The following is a 17,900-nucleotide window of genomic DNA, read 5'->3' on the forward strand; positions in this document are numbered from 1 at the left end:
GCAAGGTTTTGTGCGTTTTTGCGAGCCGCTCGTAGCGCAAGGCGCGAAGTTACCCTCGCGGTCGTTCAAGGGCGCAGCCATCTTGTTTACCTGACGTATTTCCGTTTCCGGGCGCGAAGTGTAATCTCGCAAAGTCCGCGGCTTGCCAGTACAGTTTCGCACGTGTTCGCAAGGAAAATCTCGCGTGAACTTACCCGCGCGGTCGTGAACGGGCGCGGCCATCTTGTTTCTCATTCATTGCTATGGTTCTGGGCATGGTCTTTGTATCCTCTGTCAATCTCTGCCATCCTTTGCTTGTTTGAAGTTTTTTTTTAATCTATTTTACTTATTATCTATCCCTCTATTTTTCTAGCCCTTTATTTTTGTGTTTACTGCTACTTTTGGTTAATTTTAAACTACTTTTGTAAACTCTTTTCTTTTCTTCTCTTCCCTATTCTATTTTCTTTATTCCTTTCCGCCCAGACCATGGTGAAGGGAGCCGGGAAGCATCCCGAGAAGGGGAAGGGTCCCGCACCCCGTGTCCTGCTCCTGTGCGGGCGTTTGAGGGGGGAGCTAGTGATGCCATGGGAGATCTTTACCCCGGAGAAGGTGGGCCAACTCGTTTTTTATGTTCAGCGCCGCCTCCCCAGGACCATCATGGGAGGCGGCAAGATCAGTGCCGGGTACGGGGTCCGGGAGCGCCGGAAATGGTGGGAGAAGGTGTGCCAGGCCATTTACCACCACTCTCGGGTCTGGCGCACCTACAACCAGGCCACCCACCGCTGGACGGATGTCCTGACCCGTGAGCGAGATCTGCTCGACCTCCTTGGCCTTGAGATCCCCGGGCTTGGTGAGTAGTAGTAGCTATGTGTTTACTACTATGTTTTCTCCTGCTGTGTTATTATATTGCAAATTTTTGTTTTTTACCAAGAGCAATAATGCTGCTCATTACATTGTAGGTAAATTATATTTCAAAATCTTCTGTGCATTTCAGGTACACTGCTCTCCTTCTTCTCAGTAGTGTTGCTACTATGCTTATTTGGTTTAGATTTTGTGTTCATTTCATTGGCCTGTGAAATTATGTATGAGTGTAGTTGAAAGAACTGCGTAATGCTACACACTAAGGTTCAGATTTTTAATTACCGGCGCATCCCTGCAAAGTAGCAGGGATGCGCCAGTAATTGTGCGTCACGCCACCATCACCCATGGTGCGCCGTATTTACAATGCGGCGCACCATGGGCCCAAAACGTCACCAAAGCGTTACGCATCTGTGCCGTAAAGGCGGCGCATTGCTGGAGTTGCGTCGCAACGATGGTGCAGCTCCATCAATGCTCTGGGGTGCCCTATCTCCCCAATGCTGCGTCAAGCCGTACGTCTGCTTCAAGCAGGCACAGGGTTTGAGTCACGCATCATTGTCCTCAAAGTGACTGATTGAAATCTTGTAGATTTCCCTCAGCCACTTTTAGGATGCGTTCCTGCGCAGGAACGCCCTCCCTTGCGCCGGAACGCCCCCTATTGGCGCAGGGCTTCACAACGTGATGCATCTCCCATATGCGTCACGTTGTTAATATATGCCGCACCATTGCGCCTCTTTTGTGCTGTTGCTGCGTCACAAAAGTCACGCAACAATGGAGCAAAAGAGCCGCAAGGGCCTTCTAAATCAGCCCCTAAAGACTCAAGTCCAGTCCTTCCTTTGTACACATGGCGATAAGAAGAAATAGTGGTGGTGGATTAATAGTTTGAGTATTTTAATGACTGGTTAATGTAGTAGGAAACTTTAGTGTTGTCGCTGATCTTCAATCATGATGGACTTTGGCTGTCACTTTGCGTGCTGCGGACTGCTGCCTGCCAATCCTAGGCAAACCTTTTTAGTACTTTGTTTAGTGAGTTACATAGGGTAGTTTCCAATTCGACGGTCCGCAAATCAAGCAATACTAAAGTAATGACGTAGTCGACCACATGAGATTGGTCAATAATATATCCCGTGGAGTCGTTCCCTATTTGCTATTTCACAAAAATATTTTGTTACTTTGTTAGTTCTTTTGAAATGTTTGATTTGGTTGAGAAATATCATCCATGTTTTCAGTTTTTCTTTCTTTCATGTTGTACATCAGCTTTCCCCAGGGGCAAGAGGAGGACACAGGAGGAGGAGGAGGAGGGTGCTGTTGACGATGCAGGCCAGGACCGGGCAGGCGAGGGCTCCTTTGCTGGCCCCAGTAAGTTTTAATTTTAATATAGAGTACTTATTTTTTCCTAGCGTTCCTCATTCAATTTTTTCTAAATCGTCTTTGATCTTCTTGTAGACAGGATCTAAATTCTTATCCTGCCTCGACTATGACTCTGTGTGGTATTACTAGATTATTCTTTTTAGTCTGTCTGTGTAGCTAACTAAGATTGCACATTTGGCATTTCCATTGGACTCCCATACTAGTCAGCAATAGCTCTATGCACTGAGTGCAGTCCTCTGGGATTGTCCATAATGTCTTTTCAAGTATTCTAAATGTTTATGCTTTGACCATTGCCAACAATAAAAAGGTGAATGACCACCACCAAGAAAGAATAAGATACTACTTTACTTTTGGTTTGGATAGGAGGACAATCCATTCTACTACTGTTGCAGGGACAAATCTGCACAAACAGAACTATGGACACTAAATAATGCATCACTTAGCTTATCAATTATAATAGGTGCTGTAACTGTCAGACTTTCCACATACCTCAGTGATAACAGACTTTGTCGTTGAACCCCCAATCTCCTTACTGACTAGATAGTGTGGCAGAGTCATTTAGCTCCCAAAGTCACCGATGGCAGAGGCACGGACTCATGCTTGCAAAAATTTGAAAACCTTTAGCTCATCCACTCTAGTCTGGAGGACCAAAAACCACAGAGTTTATTTAAGTTGAAAAGCTTTATTAAAAGTAAACTTATTTATTAAATTCAAGTTTGTCATAAAAGTGAACGTGTAACTGAAAATGGAAAAGTGCTTAGTGCTGACGATTAATTGGACACATTTCTTGTGGTCGAGCCGAGCTCTCACCTGGTTTGAACTTGATCCTGCTCGTGTTCCTAGAAGTCAAGGTTCTGTCTGTTAGGAGAAAAAGTGGTGTGTGTTAAAAAGTAAAAAGCAAACATTCATCAGTTGTGCCAAAAAGTGCAGCAAGACAACAGCCTTCCCTGGAAAAAGGGACATTTTTACTCTAGAGTACACAGTCATAAATTATTAAATTGTACACTGTTTTTTTCACATTTCTTTCTTCCTCCTAGACCAAATAATATATAGTAGTGAGTGGTGTATTCTAACATTATTAAATGTACTTTGTAGGTGGAACATCTGGAGACGGGGCCAGCGCGGAGGTGGTGGTGGCATTGGACGAGGAGGACAACTCTGGGGAGGAGGCGGTGCAAGTGCCGGACAAGGACATGCCTGTGAGGGTTCACACGGTCGTGGCGGGCAGAGGTAAGCTATACATTCCTTAGTCATTGAGATTGAAGACTGCAGAGTGTGCTTTCTGCACGGGTGTATTATAAAAAAAGCAGGTAGTAGCCTCCTCTAAATGTACTTCGACTTAGCTGTGAAGTTTTTGGCGAGAAGTATCCCAATCAGATCTGAGGTGAACTTGATGGATGGGATGAACGAAAAGCGAAAGAAGGGTGTAAGTAAGTGTGGAAGCACGAGAAATGTAATGATGACTGGCAAAGAAGAATGATATGTGTTTGCTTGGTCCCCGAGGTGGCTGGGAAGGTAAGAAAATGGTATGGTGGAGAAGTGTAGCTCAGGGGTTAGAGGCGGCAGACCCGGAAGCTGAGATCGGCCCTGGACCAGGGTTCAATTCCCCGCCTCGGCGGGTCTTGGGCTCAAAAATTCCATGGACTCGATAATTCTCGCTCCGGTGCCTTCTCAACTCACGGGTTCACACTCTGCGACTCTGGGCAATAGCTTGCTTAATCTCCACAACGGCCCCTCGCGGCGGGATGCCTGGCTTTCACCCTGTGGATACCCTGCCGGGGTTATCTCACAGGGGAATACCAGGACGGGTTCCCTAAGCAAGCGCCGGGAAACCCTTTGTGGGTAGCTGTGCGCTATATAAGCTCAAATACATTTACATTTACATGGTGCATGGCTGGGTGAATGATGAAGCAAGGATGGGTGGAAGGAGAACAGCCTGGGTGGGTGAGACAGAAACTGTATGTGTGCAATATACTTTGAATGGATGGATGCCTGGATCATTCATGGTACTATCTGACTCTTAGATAGCATATGTGTATCTAGAGAGAGTAGACGGTCACTGGATGAACTAAGTGTTACTTTGAAGAGCATGTAACACTGCACCCACACGTCCGTTCCAGTGTAGGAAAGGCAAGGAAAAGAAGTTGTAACGTTGTCCAAATACTACCATGAATAGTAGCAGTAGTTTGTATTGCAACTGCAAGCACAGCATATATCCGGTTATTACGGTGGACACTCCCTACCTCTCTTAATACCTTTAGTTTAGTAGTAGTACGTCATTCATATGTGGGGGTATCACTGTTCACTCAATAATAAGCAAAGCACCTAAAGTCATCCCATATGTCATCAAATACATCCCATGTGAAGTGATAGATAATCAGATAATTTAGCTTCTTCATTTTCCTTTTCTAATACTCATTTGCACTGTAGGGTGAAAGCTAAATTAATTAAGCAGTAGCCCTTTTAACAGAGTATTCTCAGTGCCACCCGTAATAGAAAAGTAAGAGCTTCACCACCGGCATGTACTGGACCGGTACAGTAATGCAAGTCTGTCTCACTCACCATGGTGTGCGTCTGTTTTTCTAGGGTGCAAGTTCACTGCGCTGGCATTATGCCGGCTTGCATAAGATAACGTACCAATTTTCCTAAACAAGAGAGAAGAAGAAAAATAAGAGTGGTGTACTGTCATAGTCGACTGTAATGGAAGTCCATAGTGCTAGTAGAATTTGTTCCTGAAACTCCCACTAATGTTAGAGCAAGGATGAAGAAGTCAGAGGTAACATAGATACTGTCCTCAATAGTTATGCACTGTGCTTTCAATTTGCTACTTGTACTGTGACAACTTTCTGCTCAATCATTTTGTGTTAATCTTAAGGAGCATTGGTTACAGACTATGTCTTTCTTTTTTCATGTAGTTGCTCCTTCCAAATCCAAGACACCATCAAGGAGGAAGGAGCTGGCTCGAATGGCCCGGCAACGGAGGCTGGATGCCACTGTTGCTGAATATCGGCGGCTGGTGGCCCTGGAGGAGGAGGAGACGCAGTCTGGTACAACAACAACGTCCACTGGGACAGCTGCATCCTCCTCCGTGCGGGCTGCCAGCCAGTGCAGTGCTCCAGCGGTACGGAGCCGGGCTACCAAAGCCAAACGCCACCGCCCAGCAGCAAAGAAAGCAGCTGCCCCTCACAGGATTTGCAAGGCACACCGGCGCCGCTTATCCCTCAGACTGTCCTACCTGGAGCAGGAGGTCCATAACTATAAGAACGTGGTGGAGGGCCTCCGCTTCGAACTTGCCACCCTCCGCAAGGAGCATGATGCCCTGGCTGCTAATTCCAACAGCACCCTGCCATAGTGTCCCTTGCCCCTTTTTTAGAGACTTTTGGGGGGAGGGAATTGGGAGTTGGGATTTTTGGGGACTTTTGAAGGACAATCGTTGGGGTTAGGGAGGGTCTTGCGGGAGATTCTTTTGTTAGGGCTATAAAAATATACTTTTTGAAACTTTATCTGACCATACCTGTTTTTTACTGCTTTTGAGTCTGGTGGGTGGGGGTTTAACAGTAAGTTTGTTTTCCTGAATAGTCCTAGGACTTTAGTAGTACTACCGTCAATCCAATCTCTCGTCTCTCCTAATACTCCATTATACTACCTCCAACCAAACGCCTATCTTACCTGTAATTTCTGTTTGCAAGTAGGACTAGGCCCAGGGCTGGCTCCACGGGAAACAGCGAATAAGGTTGGCAATCTTGGTCAGATAAAATTTTCTCATAGCGGTGGTACTAGTGGTGTGACACAGTGGCAGTTGTATGCCTATGAAAAAAAAGAAAATTAAATCTGGTTTGTCCTCCTGAGCAATTCAACGGTACAATAGAGAATATAGCAGGTGACAAAAGTACACTAGAACAGTGCCACATTGTAGCCTAACAAATGGTAAAGTATAACTACTAATTCGGTTGAAGTTCTTTGAAATTAGCCATGGGTCTTTGTCAAGCAGAGTAAGAATATATCCTCGGATTTCATCACCAGCCTGTTGCTATCACCTTATCCTCCCCAGCAAGTGTGTGGATTTATTGCTGTAATTTAGTCACACATCAATCAAAACCACACAGCCCGGGGGAAGAGGGTTAGGGTTTGAAAAATGGATGGGTACGGGAGTTTTTGGGAAAGGTTTTGAGAGACAAGAAAAAATAGCACAGCATGGACAAACAATTGTGAACATAAACAAATCTTTGGGTACAAACCTATCCATCAATCTTTGAAAGTGCATGCACTACTGCATGCATGTCAGTGAAAAGTAAGTAGTACTTTCGACAACTGTGGAAGAAAGAATGCGACAGTACAGGGCGTGTGTGGAATTATTGATAACTATATTCAACATAAGGTCTCTGTTGCCAGATACCTGAGAGCCTTGCTGGTCACTATAAATTCATTCACAACACTCAATGGGGTTGGTCTGGAAGGTATAGTAGTTAGAAAAGGAGAAATTGCTCTTTTTCTAGGTGTCCCCTCACTCACCAGGGTTGCCCCTTGGTGACATGCTTCATCATTGGGGCCATCCCAGTCCTCTACGGGCTGGGGCGTGCTGCGACTTGCGAATTACGTAGGAGCACTTACAAATGACTATTTGTGGTGCAGATGTGATAGTGGAGTGGACTAAGTGATGTGTTAAGGGATCAATTTAGAAGCAGAGAGAGATCCAAGAAATGCAGTCACAGTCAGAGAAAAAGGCAAGGGATACTGTATCTGTATGTTGTTGTAGTTGTCCTGTTGAAAGTGGTAAGTAAGCTGCCTGCAGAAAAAAAATCCTCTTATTAGCGGCACTCCTCCATTGCAGCCGACGCTTCGTCCATCGATGTTGGTCACCAGAAGACACCCTGTAAAAAAAGCACAGCATGGACAAACAATTGAACATAAACAAATCTTTGGGTACAAACCTATCCATCAATCTTTGAAAGTGCATGCACTACTGCATGCATGTCAGTGAAAAGTAAGTAGTACTTTCGACAACTGTGGAAGAAAGAATGCAACAGTACAGGGCGTGGGTGGAAATATTGATAACTATATTCAACATAAGGTCTCTGTAGCCATTTACCTGAGAGCCTTGCTGGTCACTATAAATCCATTCACAACACTCAATGGGGTTGGTCTGGAAGGTATAGTAGATAGAAAAGGAGAAATTGCTTTTTTTCTAGGTGTCCCCTCACTCACCAGGGTTGCGCCTTGGTGACATGCTTCATCATTGGGGCCATCCCAGTCCTCTACGGGCTGGGGCGTGCTGCGACTTGCGAATTACGTAGGAGCACTTACAAATGACTATGTGTGGTGCAGATGTGATAGTGGAGTGGACTAAGTGATGTGTTAAGGGATCAATTTAGAAGCAGAGAGAGATCCAAGAAATGCAGTCACAGTCAGAGAAAAACACTAAGGATACTGTATCTGTATGTTGTTGTAGTTGTCCTGTTGAATTTGGTAAGTAAGTTGCATTCAGAAAAAAATTCCTCTCATTAGCGGCACTCCTCCATTGCAGCTGACGCTTCGTCCATCAATGTTGGTGACCAGAAGACACCCTGTCCACTGCCTGCCTGATGCTGAATTGTGGCTCGCTAATGTGAAGCCTGACTCCATCCTTTTTTCCCCATTGCAGAGACTGAAACCCGGCCTGTAATTATTCAACGAAAAACAGGAAGTGATATAATATTACAACACCACTGATAAATAAATATAAGGTATGTAGGCTGTGGAGTGCAAAAAGTCACACTTTGATTTTCCTAGTAGACAGTACAATATTTTTGAAAGTGCGTACTCTGTCTGAGTCACCTTTTGAAGTATAAATAAGTAGGGGCAAATTAATGTAGCGGATCTTTCCCCTCAAGCTAGGTGTCCTGTAAACTGTGTTTTAGAACAAAATTAGATCTTCCCAGCAGTGCTCCCACGGTCCCAGACCCTTACTAAAGCCAGTCGCAAAAATGTAGAAGACCCCCAATCAAATCTCAAAAAACGAGGCCTAGCAGAAAACTGGTGACAAAAGGTACTTTGAAAGTAAAAGTAGGCCCAAGTACCCCCTTACCCACCGTGGATTGCATTCAAACCACTTGCAAGCAACCAAGCAAAAGTATCCATAGCCAGCATCGCTTCAACACGAAAACCCCCCCACCCAAACACATGCAATAGAAATACTGCTAACCCTAACGAGCCCTAAGTTAAGAATAGTGGCAAAGGCTTTCTTTAACTATGCCAAATCCCCCCTTTCCCACCATGGAATTTCTTCAAATGACTTGCAACCAAAATTACACATTCTCACGAGTGCTCTAAGAGCCCAGAACTCAGTTGCAAAAATCTAGAACACCCAGAACACACATGCAATCATGCTGCTAGGGCTAACTCTAATGAACCCTAAGTTACAAAAAGTGCCAAAAGGCTTTTCCGCGAGGATTTTGTCCCAACCACTTCTAGCCGGTATTAGACCTTCCCAGGAATGCCCCAAGACCCGGCAACCCACCCGCCAAGAAGCATAACACCCCCAAACAGGCCAAAAGCAAAATCGCATACTTGCAATATTTCTCGGCCTTCCGTCCAAACGCGCTGCGTAGCTAGGCCATAAGTCGGGGTTGCCACCACGGATTTCCTGAAAAGCAAATGCAATCAAGATTAGAGTGTCCCAGCAGTGCTCCCAGACCACGAAACTCACCCACAAACACCAGGAAGCCCCCCAAACAGGCCCCCGAAAACGCTACATTGAGCAAAATGTCAGAAATAGCAAAAAAAGAATTTGGCCTGGATTTTGTCCCAACCACTTCTAGCCGGTATTAGACCTTCCCAGGAATGCCCCAAGACCCAGCAACTCACCCGCCAAGAAGCATAACACCCCCAAACAGGCCAAAAGCAAAATCTCATACTTGCAATATTTCTCGGCCTTCGGTCCAAACGCGCTGCGTAGCTAGGCCATAAGTCGGGGTTGCCACCACGGATTTCCTGAAAAGCAAATGCAATCAAGATTAGAGTGTCCCAGCAGTGCTCCCAGACCAAGAAACTCACCCACAAACACCAGGAAGCCCCCCAAACAGGCCCCCGAAAACGCTACATTGAGCAAAATGTCAGAAATAGCCAAAAAAAATTCGGCCTGGATTTTGTCCCAACCACTTCTAGCTGGTATTAGACCTTCCCAGGAATGCCCCAAGACCCGGCAACCCACCCGCCAAGAAGCATAACACCCCCAAACAGGCCAAAAGCAAAATCTCATACTTGCAATATTTCTCGGCCTTCGGTCCAAACGCGCTGCGTAGCTAGGCCATAAGTCGAGGTTGCCACAACGGATTTCCTGAAAAGCAAATGCAATCAAGATTAGAGTTTCCCAGCAGTGCTCCCAGACCCCGAAACTCACCCACAAACACCAGGAAGCCCCCCTAAAAGCACCTCAAAGGCAAGCAAGTCATCAAAAACACAAAAAAAATTCCGCCTGGGATTTGGTCCAAACCACTTTTATCCGGTATTAGAGCTTCCCAGCAATGGCCCCAGTGCTGTCAACCCAGGAGAAAACGAGTAGAAGACCCCCAAACAGCCAAAGAGCAAAAGTACAAAAATGGGGACTTTGTCAGTTTTTCCCAAATTTCCCAAATCACTCCGCGCGCGCTCTGCAGCTAGGCCCTAACTCCCCTCTGCCACCATGGATTTGCTTCAAATCTCTTGCAAAGTAAAGTATATATAGCCAGCAGTGCGCCCAGACCCCGAAACCCACCCACAAACACCAGGAAGCCCCCCAAACAGGCCCCCAAAAACGCTACATTGAGCAAAATATCAGAAATAGCCCAAAAAAATTCGGCCTGGATTTTGTCCCAACCACTTCTAGCCGGTATTAGACCTTCCCAGGAATGCCCCAAGACCCGCCAACCCACCCGCCAAGAAGCATAACACCCCCAAACAGGCCAAAAGCAAAATCTCATACTTGCAATATTTCTCGGCCTTCGGTCCAAACGCGCTGCGTAGCTAGGCCATAAGTCGGGGTTGCCACCACGGATTTCCTGAAAAGCAAATGCAATCAAGATTAGAGTGTCCCAGCAGTGCTCCCAGACCCCGAAACTCACCCACAAACACCAGGAAGCCCCCCTAAGAGCACCTCAAAAGCAAGCAAGTCAGCAAAAACACTAAAAAATTTGCGCCTCGGATTTGGTCCAAAACACTTTTATCCGGTATTAGAGCTTCCCAACAATGGTCCCAGAGCCGTCAACTCACCTGCAAAGAGGTAGAACAACACCTCCACAAGTGCTGAGTCTTTCTTCATTGGGTGTAAACCAGCCCTCTGGTTTGATGGAAAGGAGTCTGAAGGAGGAGGATAGTGGAGCATGTTCTTCTGAACTTGTGAACCTGAGGAATGCAGACTGCGGCAACTTCAAATCAATTAGCAAACCAGTGAAGACAGTTCTGCTGATGGGCTTGTTTTTGTGATTATCTGATTAAAGTTTGAAATATATTAACTGTGCACAACAAAGAAAGACAGACACACAGGAATAAAAGTGAATAAGGACGAAAAAGAAAGTTATTGATTTGTTGTCTCATTTTCAGGGCTCAGTATCACGGTCCAGGAATGAGAATAAGGCTTCGTCATCATACTCTGCGAATTCAGGCAGGGTGAGCTCAGTGTCACCTGACAGAGTAGAAATTCCCTCATCTATGTTGCTGGCAACCTCGTCTTCACCCGGCGCGATTTCTCGTACTCTGAAATCTGGTGGTATGAGGTGCTGATTCATCTTGATCATTGTTAACCTCTCCACATTTTTGGGCGAGAGGCGGCTCCGTTTGGGAGTTACAATGCCACCAGCAGCACTGAAAACACGTTCAGAAGACACGCTTGCGAGTGAGCAAGACAAGTAGTTTAAAGCCAGGTTGGTGAGCTGTGGCCACAATTCTTTTTTCCCATGCCAATACGCCAATGGGTCAGAATTAACATAGACCTCTGTTGAGTCATTCAGATAGTCCTTCACCATCGACTCAAGGTCCTCATCCAAGGTTCCTCCACTTTGCTTAGCTCTTGCTGTGCCTCTGACCTTTTGAGAACCAAACCCACGCAGAGCTAGCCAATCCTCTTCACACTCCAATGTTTCTGTTGTGTCTGGTGCAGATGATCCGGTTGCCGGTTTCTTTAACGGCTGAGAGGTCACTTGTGCCACAGCCACAGGTGCAGAAGTGGATTGTTTTGACTGGGGATGGCCTGCTGATGTACTGCCATTTCCTTCAATTTTCAAACCTCTTGGCTGACAAGGCTAGCCAATGTTTGTACTTTGGAACATGTTCATCATCAAAAGGAAAGAATGCTTGGCCTGCCAGCGCCTTTTTGTAGCGTGGATCCAGAATAGTAGCACAAATGTAATGCTCTTCTGAGTGGATCGTTTTAAGACGTTCATCACCTTGTAGGAGCTCTAATAATTTCTCAGCCAGAAGAAAAGAGTCTTGGTTTTTTACATCTTTTTCAAACACAGAACACACCTCCTTCAGTTGGTCCTCCAGCATGTACAACAATGGGATAGCTTTTCCCAAATTACAGTCCTCCTTGCTGACTGCACACGTGAAGAACTCAAAAGGACGAAGCATGCGTGTCAGGCTTTGAACTATGTTCCATTGCGCCGCACCCATCCTCAGGTCCTCTGTACCCTCTGTCAAGAAATATTGATCGAGTACCGTATACTGCTCATACAGACGCTCAAGCATGTAGAAGGTTGAGTTCCAACGTGTTACCACCTCCTGGATGAGTGCTTTCACTGGCATTTGACGTTGATATAGCAGGCTCCTCAGCTGCTTCCGGCCCTTAAAAGAATGGCTGAAATGCTTGCACATTTTTCGGCAGGTGTCCAATACTCTGTACGCTGCACTGCCTTTATCACCCAAGAATTTTTGGACAACCAGGTTTATACAGTGCGCCAAACACGGCACTCTGAAATAGTCACCATTCCTCATGGCCTTAACTATATTGGCGCCATTGTCCGTGGAAACATAACCAACCTGGCGTTTTAGTGGGGACAGCCAGTTAAGGACTTTTGTGTTAAAGACATCCAAAATGTTTTCTGCTGTGTGACGTTTCTCCAAAACAAACATGGCTAGTGTTGCATGTTTCCGAGCAGCTTTAAAAACAATGTCCGTGTCAACACCTGTGTTTAGCTTTGCTTTAGCCCCTGAAAAAGAGACCCAGTGTGCAGTGATGCACATGTAATCAGCGCCTGCGCCACTGGTCCACATGTCTGTTGTCATATGTATAGTGTGAACAGCACTCTTCTGCAAAGCTGCCCCAATCACCTTCAGAACATCTTCATGTAGTGCTGGAACCGCAACTCGGGCAAAATAGAACCGGCTAGGAACCTTCCAATTTGGGCAGAGCTCTGCCACTAATTCTAGAAAACCAACCCCTTCTACAAAAGAAAAAGGGAGAAGGTCCAGAGCTAGCATTTTAGCCAGCTTAGTGTTATACAGACGCGTCAGTGGGTGGTTGCGTTCATATTGCGCTTCTGTAAACAACATCTTTTTAATGTTGCCCTGGACCAAGGATTTACGGGATGATGATGATATCTTCGACCCAGTTACGCTCGCTGATGAACTTTTCCGCATTGATGTCTCACTCTCTCCCACACTCTTAGTGTGCCTCACATGGGGTGTGCTGCTGACAGGGGTACTGGGTGTAAGTGAAGTGTTTGAATCGTCTTCTTCCTCCTCGTCATCATCAGATGAAAAATCAACGTTTTCATTACGTGCAATTCCGGCTTGCTTGAACGCCTCTAGGTGCGGAAACCATTGGACAGGGTGCGCTCTCCTAAGATGACCTCTCTGGCCTCCGGTACCATAGTTGGTACCAAACTTACCACGACTAACTCGAAGCTTACAAATGCTACAAATGGCTACGTTTTCCATTTTTGGGCAAACACTAAAGAAGTCCCAAACTGGAGACTTGAAATGTCTTTGGGGGCCGGAGGAGGCGGCGATACTGGTGGTGGTGGTCCTGCTGCTAATGCCAGATGAAGTGGAGGATGTGGATTGCCGAACTTCAGTACGTTTTGCACTTTCACCACCACGAATTGAGGTCGAGGTGGGTCCCTTCTTGCGAGGAAGAAATATGGAAGCGGTAGGTGTTGGTGTACTAGTTAACTCCAAATGTAATGATTGTTGTGTTTCCATTTCCATTGCCTCCTCGTTGACATCATCATCACGCTCAGCAGCTTCTCGGGATAGGGTCAAAATGTCTCTTTGCTGCATGCCCGCTGGGCCTGCAGTGACCTTTATGATGACTGGATCGTCGTCGTGAAGGGCTTCATCAGCAGCAGTATGCGTCACTTCTTGTTGAGCCTCATCACACTACATAGGTATAAGTTTGTCGATGACCTTCCTTTTACGCTTAGGTACCTTTGTCAGATCATGGTGTGCCTCACTCTCAGACGGCAGTGGTGCTGGTTCCCAATTGGGATCCATTTCATCAGAAGGAGGTGGGCTTGAAAAAGATGTAGACACCAACCTTGATCTTTTCCTTGCTAGGGATGTGGAAGACAATGAATGATCATCAGGAGGAGTGGCTTCCAATGATACCTCGGCTTGATTGTCGATTTCCTGATGTGCCCCTACTTCGGGAGGAACAACTATTGTGGGCACTTGTGACCCTCCATGCACCTCTGCTTGCGCATCTCCTTGCGCTGCCTCTCCTTCCACGTGTACTTGGGCTTGTACTTGCACATGGTGTTGTTGTTGCGGCTGTGGTTGTTCAACACTTGTCAGATTAGTTACAACAACCTGTGTTGATTCAGGGACATTGCTGCTACTTTCTTGCAATGAGCCAACATCACTGCCTCTGAAGCACTCAAGGGCTTTGACTTAAGTTGGCGTGGTGGTGGAGGCACTGAACCCAATGGAGCGGGGGTGCTGCTCCCAGCTTGGTCCCCAGCAGATCCTGCTGCTGCAGGCGTACTTTTTTTTTTGCTCCCAAAAAACGTGGCGGTTGGCACACCATCCTCCTTGGTAACTTGCTTCTTCTGCTCCTTACTTGCAACTTTCTTGCTAGAGGAGCTACGGACACCTTTTTTGTGGGCCATCTTCTTCAGAGCAGGTCAGACAGCAGGCCGCAGTTGCTCGAATTGTAGAGTTGACTGAGGCCAGACGTGATGTCGCGTGACGTTATGCTGCACATACACACCGCTGCAGGACTTCTTCCTGGCACTGGTGGTTCTCTTGAGTCTTGTGCACCTAAAAACAATGGAAGACAGAGGAACATCAGTTCAGTTATACACCCCAAAAAAATCGAAAAAAAACCCAGAAAAATCAGCACAATCCCATTCCATCCATGCCCTCCATGATGTTTAAGTTCAAGAAAGCCCACAGAAAGACTAGGCCCATGCTAGACTCAAATACCCCTGGTGAAAAGGGCACAAGTACAGCCCCAAAAACGAAAATCACTGAAAAATCAGCACAATCCCATTCCATCCATGCCCTCCATGATGTTTAAGTTCAAGACAGCCCACAGAAAGACTAGGCCCATGCTAGACTCAAATACCCCTGGTGAAAAGGGCACAAGTACAGCCCCAAAAAATGAAAATCACTGAAAAATCAGCACAATCCCATTCCATCCATGCCCTCCATGATGTTTAAGTTCAAGACAGCCAACAGAAAGACTAGGCCCATGCTAGACTCAAATACCCCTGGTGAAAAGGCCACAAGTACAGCCCCAAAAAACGAAAATCACTGAAAAATCAGCACAATCCCAATCCATCCATGCCATCCATGATGTTTAAATTCAAGACAACCCACAGAAAGACTAGGCCCATGCAAGACTCACTACCCCTGGGCATAAAGGTTGAAAAGTAGGCAAAATGGTTGCAGGCCTAACAACAAAGCCTGCATTCAAAATGGCCACTTGCCTCCCAGCACATGGCCAGGGCCTGTAGCAGCACTCAAAATGGCCACCAGCCACATGGCCTGTCCCTCCCCATGAACACCCCCAAAAATCGAAAAACACTGCAAAGTCAGCACAATCCCATTCCATCCATGCCCTCCGTGATGTTTAAGTTCAAGACAGCCCACAGAAAGACTAGGCCCATGCTAGACTCAAATACCCCTGGTGAAAAGGGCACAAGTACAGCCCCGAAAAACGAAAATCACTGTAAAATCAGCACAATCCCATTCCATCCATGCCCTCCATGATGTTTAAGTTCAAGACAGCCCACAGAAAGACTAGGCCCATGCTAGACTCAAATACCCCTGGTGAAAAGGCCAAAAGTACAGCCCCAAAAAACGAAAATCACTAAAAAATCAGCACAATCCCATTCCATCCATGCCCTCCATGATGTTTAAGTTCAAGACAGCCCACAGAAAGACTAGGCCCATGCTAGACTCAAATACCCCTGGTGAAAAGGCCAAAAGTACAGCCCCAAAAAACGAAAATCACTGAAAAATCAGCACAATCCCAATCCATCCATGCCATCCATGATGTTTAAATTCAAGACAACCCACAGAAAGACTAGGCCCATGCAAGACTCACTACCCCTGGGCATAAAGGTTGAAAAGTAGGCAAAATGGTTGCAGGCCTAACAACAAAGCCTGCATTCAAAATGGCCACTTGCCTCCCAGCACATGGCCAGGGCCTGTAGCAGCACTCAAAATGGCCCCCAGCCACATGGCCTGTCCCTCCCCATGAACACCCCCAAAAATCGAAAAACACTGCAAAATCAGCACAATCCCATTCCATCCATGCCCTCCATGATGTTTAAGTTCAAGACAGCCCACAGAAAGACTAGGCCCATGCTAGACTCAAATACCCCTGGTGAAAAGGGCACAAGTACAGCCCCGAAAAACGCAAATCACTGTAAAATCAGCACAATCCCATTCCATCCATGCCCTCCATGATGTTTAAGTTCAAGACAGCCCACAGAAAGACTAGGCCCATGCTAGACTCAAATACCCCTGGTGAAAAGGCCACAAGTACAGCCGCAAAAAACGAAAATCACTGAAAAATCAGCACAATCCCAATCCATCCATGCCCTCCATGATGTTTAAATTCAAGACAACCCACAGAAAGACTAGGCCCATGCAAGACTCACTACCCCTGGGCATAAAGGTTGAAAAGTAGGCAAAATGGTTGCAGGTCTAACAACAAAGCCTGCATTCAAAATGGCCACTTGCCTCCCAGCACATGGCCAGGGCCTGTAGCAGCACTCAAAATGGCCACCAGCCACATGGCCTGTCCCTCCCCATGAACACCCCCAAAAATCGAAAAACACTGCAAAATCAGCACAATCCCATTCCATCCATGCCCTCCGTGATGTTTAAGTTCAAGACAGCCCACAGAAAGACTAGGCCCATGCTATACTCAAATACCCCTGGTGAAAAGGGCACAAGTACAGCCCCGAAAAACGAAAATCACTGTAAAATCAGCACAATCCCATTCCATCCATGCCCTCCATGATGTTTAAGTTCAAGACAGCCCACAGAAAGACTAGGCCCATGCTAGACTCAAATACCCCTGGTGAAAAGGCCACAAGTACAGCCCCAAAAAACAAAAATCACTGAAAAATCAGCACAATCCCATTCCATCCATGCCCTCCATGATGTTTAAGTTCAAGACAGCCCACAGAAAGACTAGGCCCATGCTAGACTCAAATACCCCTGGTGAAAAGGCCACAAGTACAGCCCCAAAAAACGAAAATCACTGAAAAATCAGCACAATCCCAATCCATCCATGCCATCCATGATGTTTAAATTCAAGACAACCCACAGAAAGACTAGGCCCATGCAAGACTCACTACCCCTGGGCATAAAGGTTGAAAAGTAGGCAAAATGGTTGCAGGCCTTACAACAAAGCCTGCATTCAAAATGGCCACTTGCCTCCCAGCACATGGCCAGGGCCTGTAGCAGCACTCAAAATGGCCACCAGCCACATGGCCTGTCCCTCCCCATGAACAACCCCAAAAATCGAAAAACACTGCAAAATCAGCACCATCCCATTCCATCCATGCCCTCCATGATGTTTAAGTTCAAGACAGCCCACAGAAAGACTAGGCCCATGCTAGACTCAAATACCCCTGGTGAAAAGGGCACAAGTACAGCCCCGAAAAACGAAAATCACTGTAAAATCAGCACAATCCCATTCCATCCATGCCCTCCATGATGTTTAAGTTCAAGACAGCCCACAGAAAGACTAGGCCCATGCTAGACTCAAATACCCCTGGTGAAAAGGCCACAAGTACAGCCGCAAAAAACGAAAATCACTGAAAAATCAGCACAATCCCAATCCATCTATGCCCTCCATGATGTTTAAATTCAAGACAACCCACAGAAAGACTAGGCCCATGCAAGACTCACTACCCCTGGGCATAAAGGTTGAAAAGTAGGCAAAATGGTTGCAGGCCTAACAACAAAGCCTGCATTCAAAATGGCCACTTGACTCCCAGCACATGGCCAGGGCCTGTAGCAGCACTCAAAATGGCCACCAGCCACATGGCCTGTCCCTCCCCATGAACACCCCCAAAAATCGAAAAACACTGCAAAATCAGCACAATCCCATTCCATCCATGCCCTCCATGATGTTTAAGTTCAAGACAGCCCACAGAAAGACTAGGCCCATGCTAGACTCAAATACCCCTGGTGAAAAGGCCACAAGTACAGCCCCAAAAAACGAAAATCACGGAAAAATCAGCACAATCCCAATCCATCCATGCCCTCCATGATGTTTA

The sequence above is a fragment of the Lissotriton vulgaris genome, chromosome 4_1 (assembly GCF_964263255.1).
Source record: "Lissotriton vulgaris chromosome 4_1, aLisVul1.2, whole genome shotgun sequence".
Taxonomy (NCBI): domain Eukaryota; kingdom Metazoa; phylum Chordata; class Amphibia; order Caudata; family Salamandridae; genus Lissotriton; species Lissotriton vulgaris.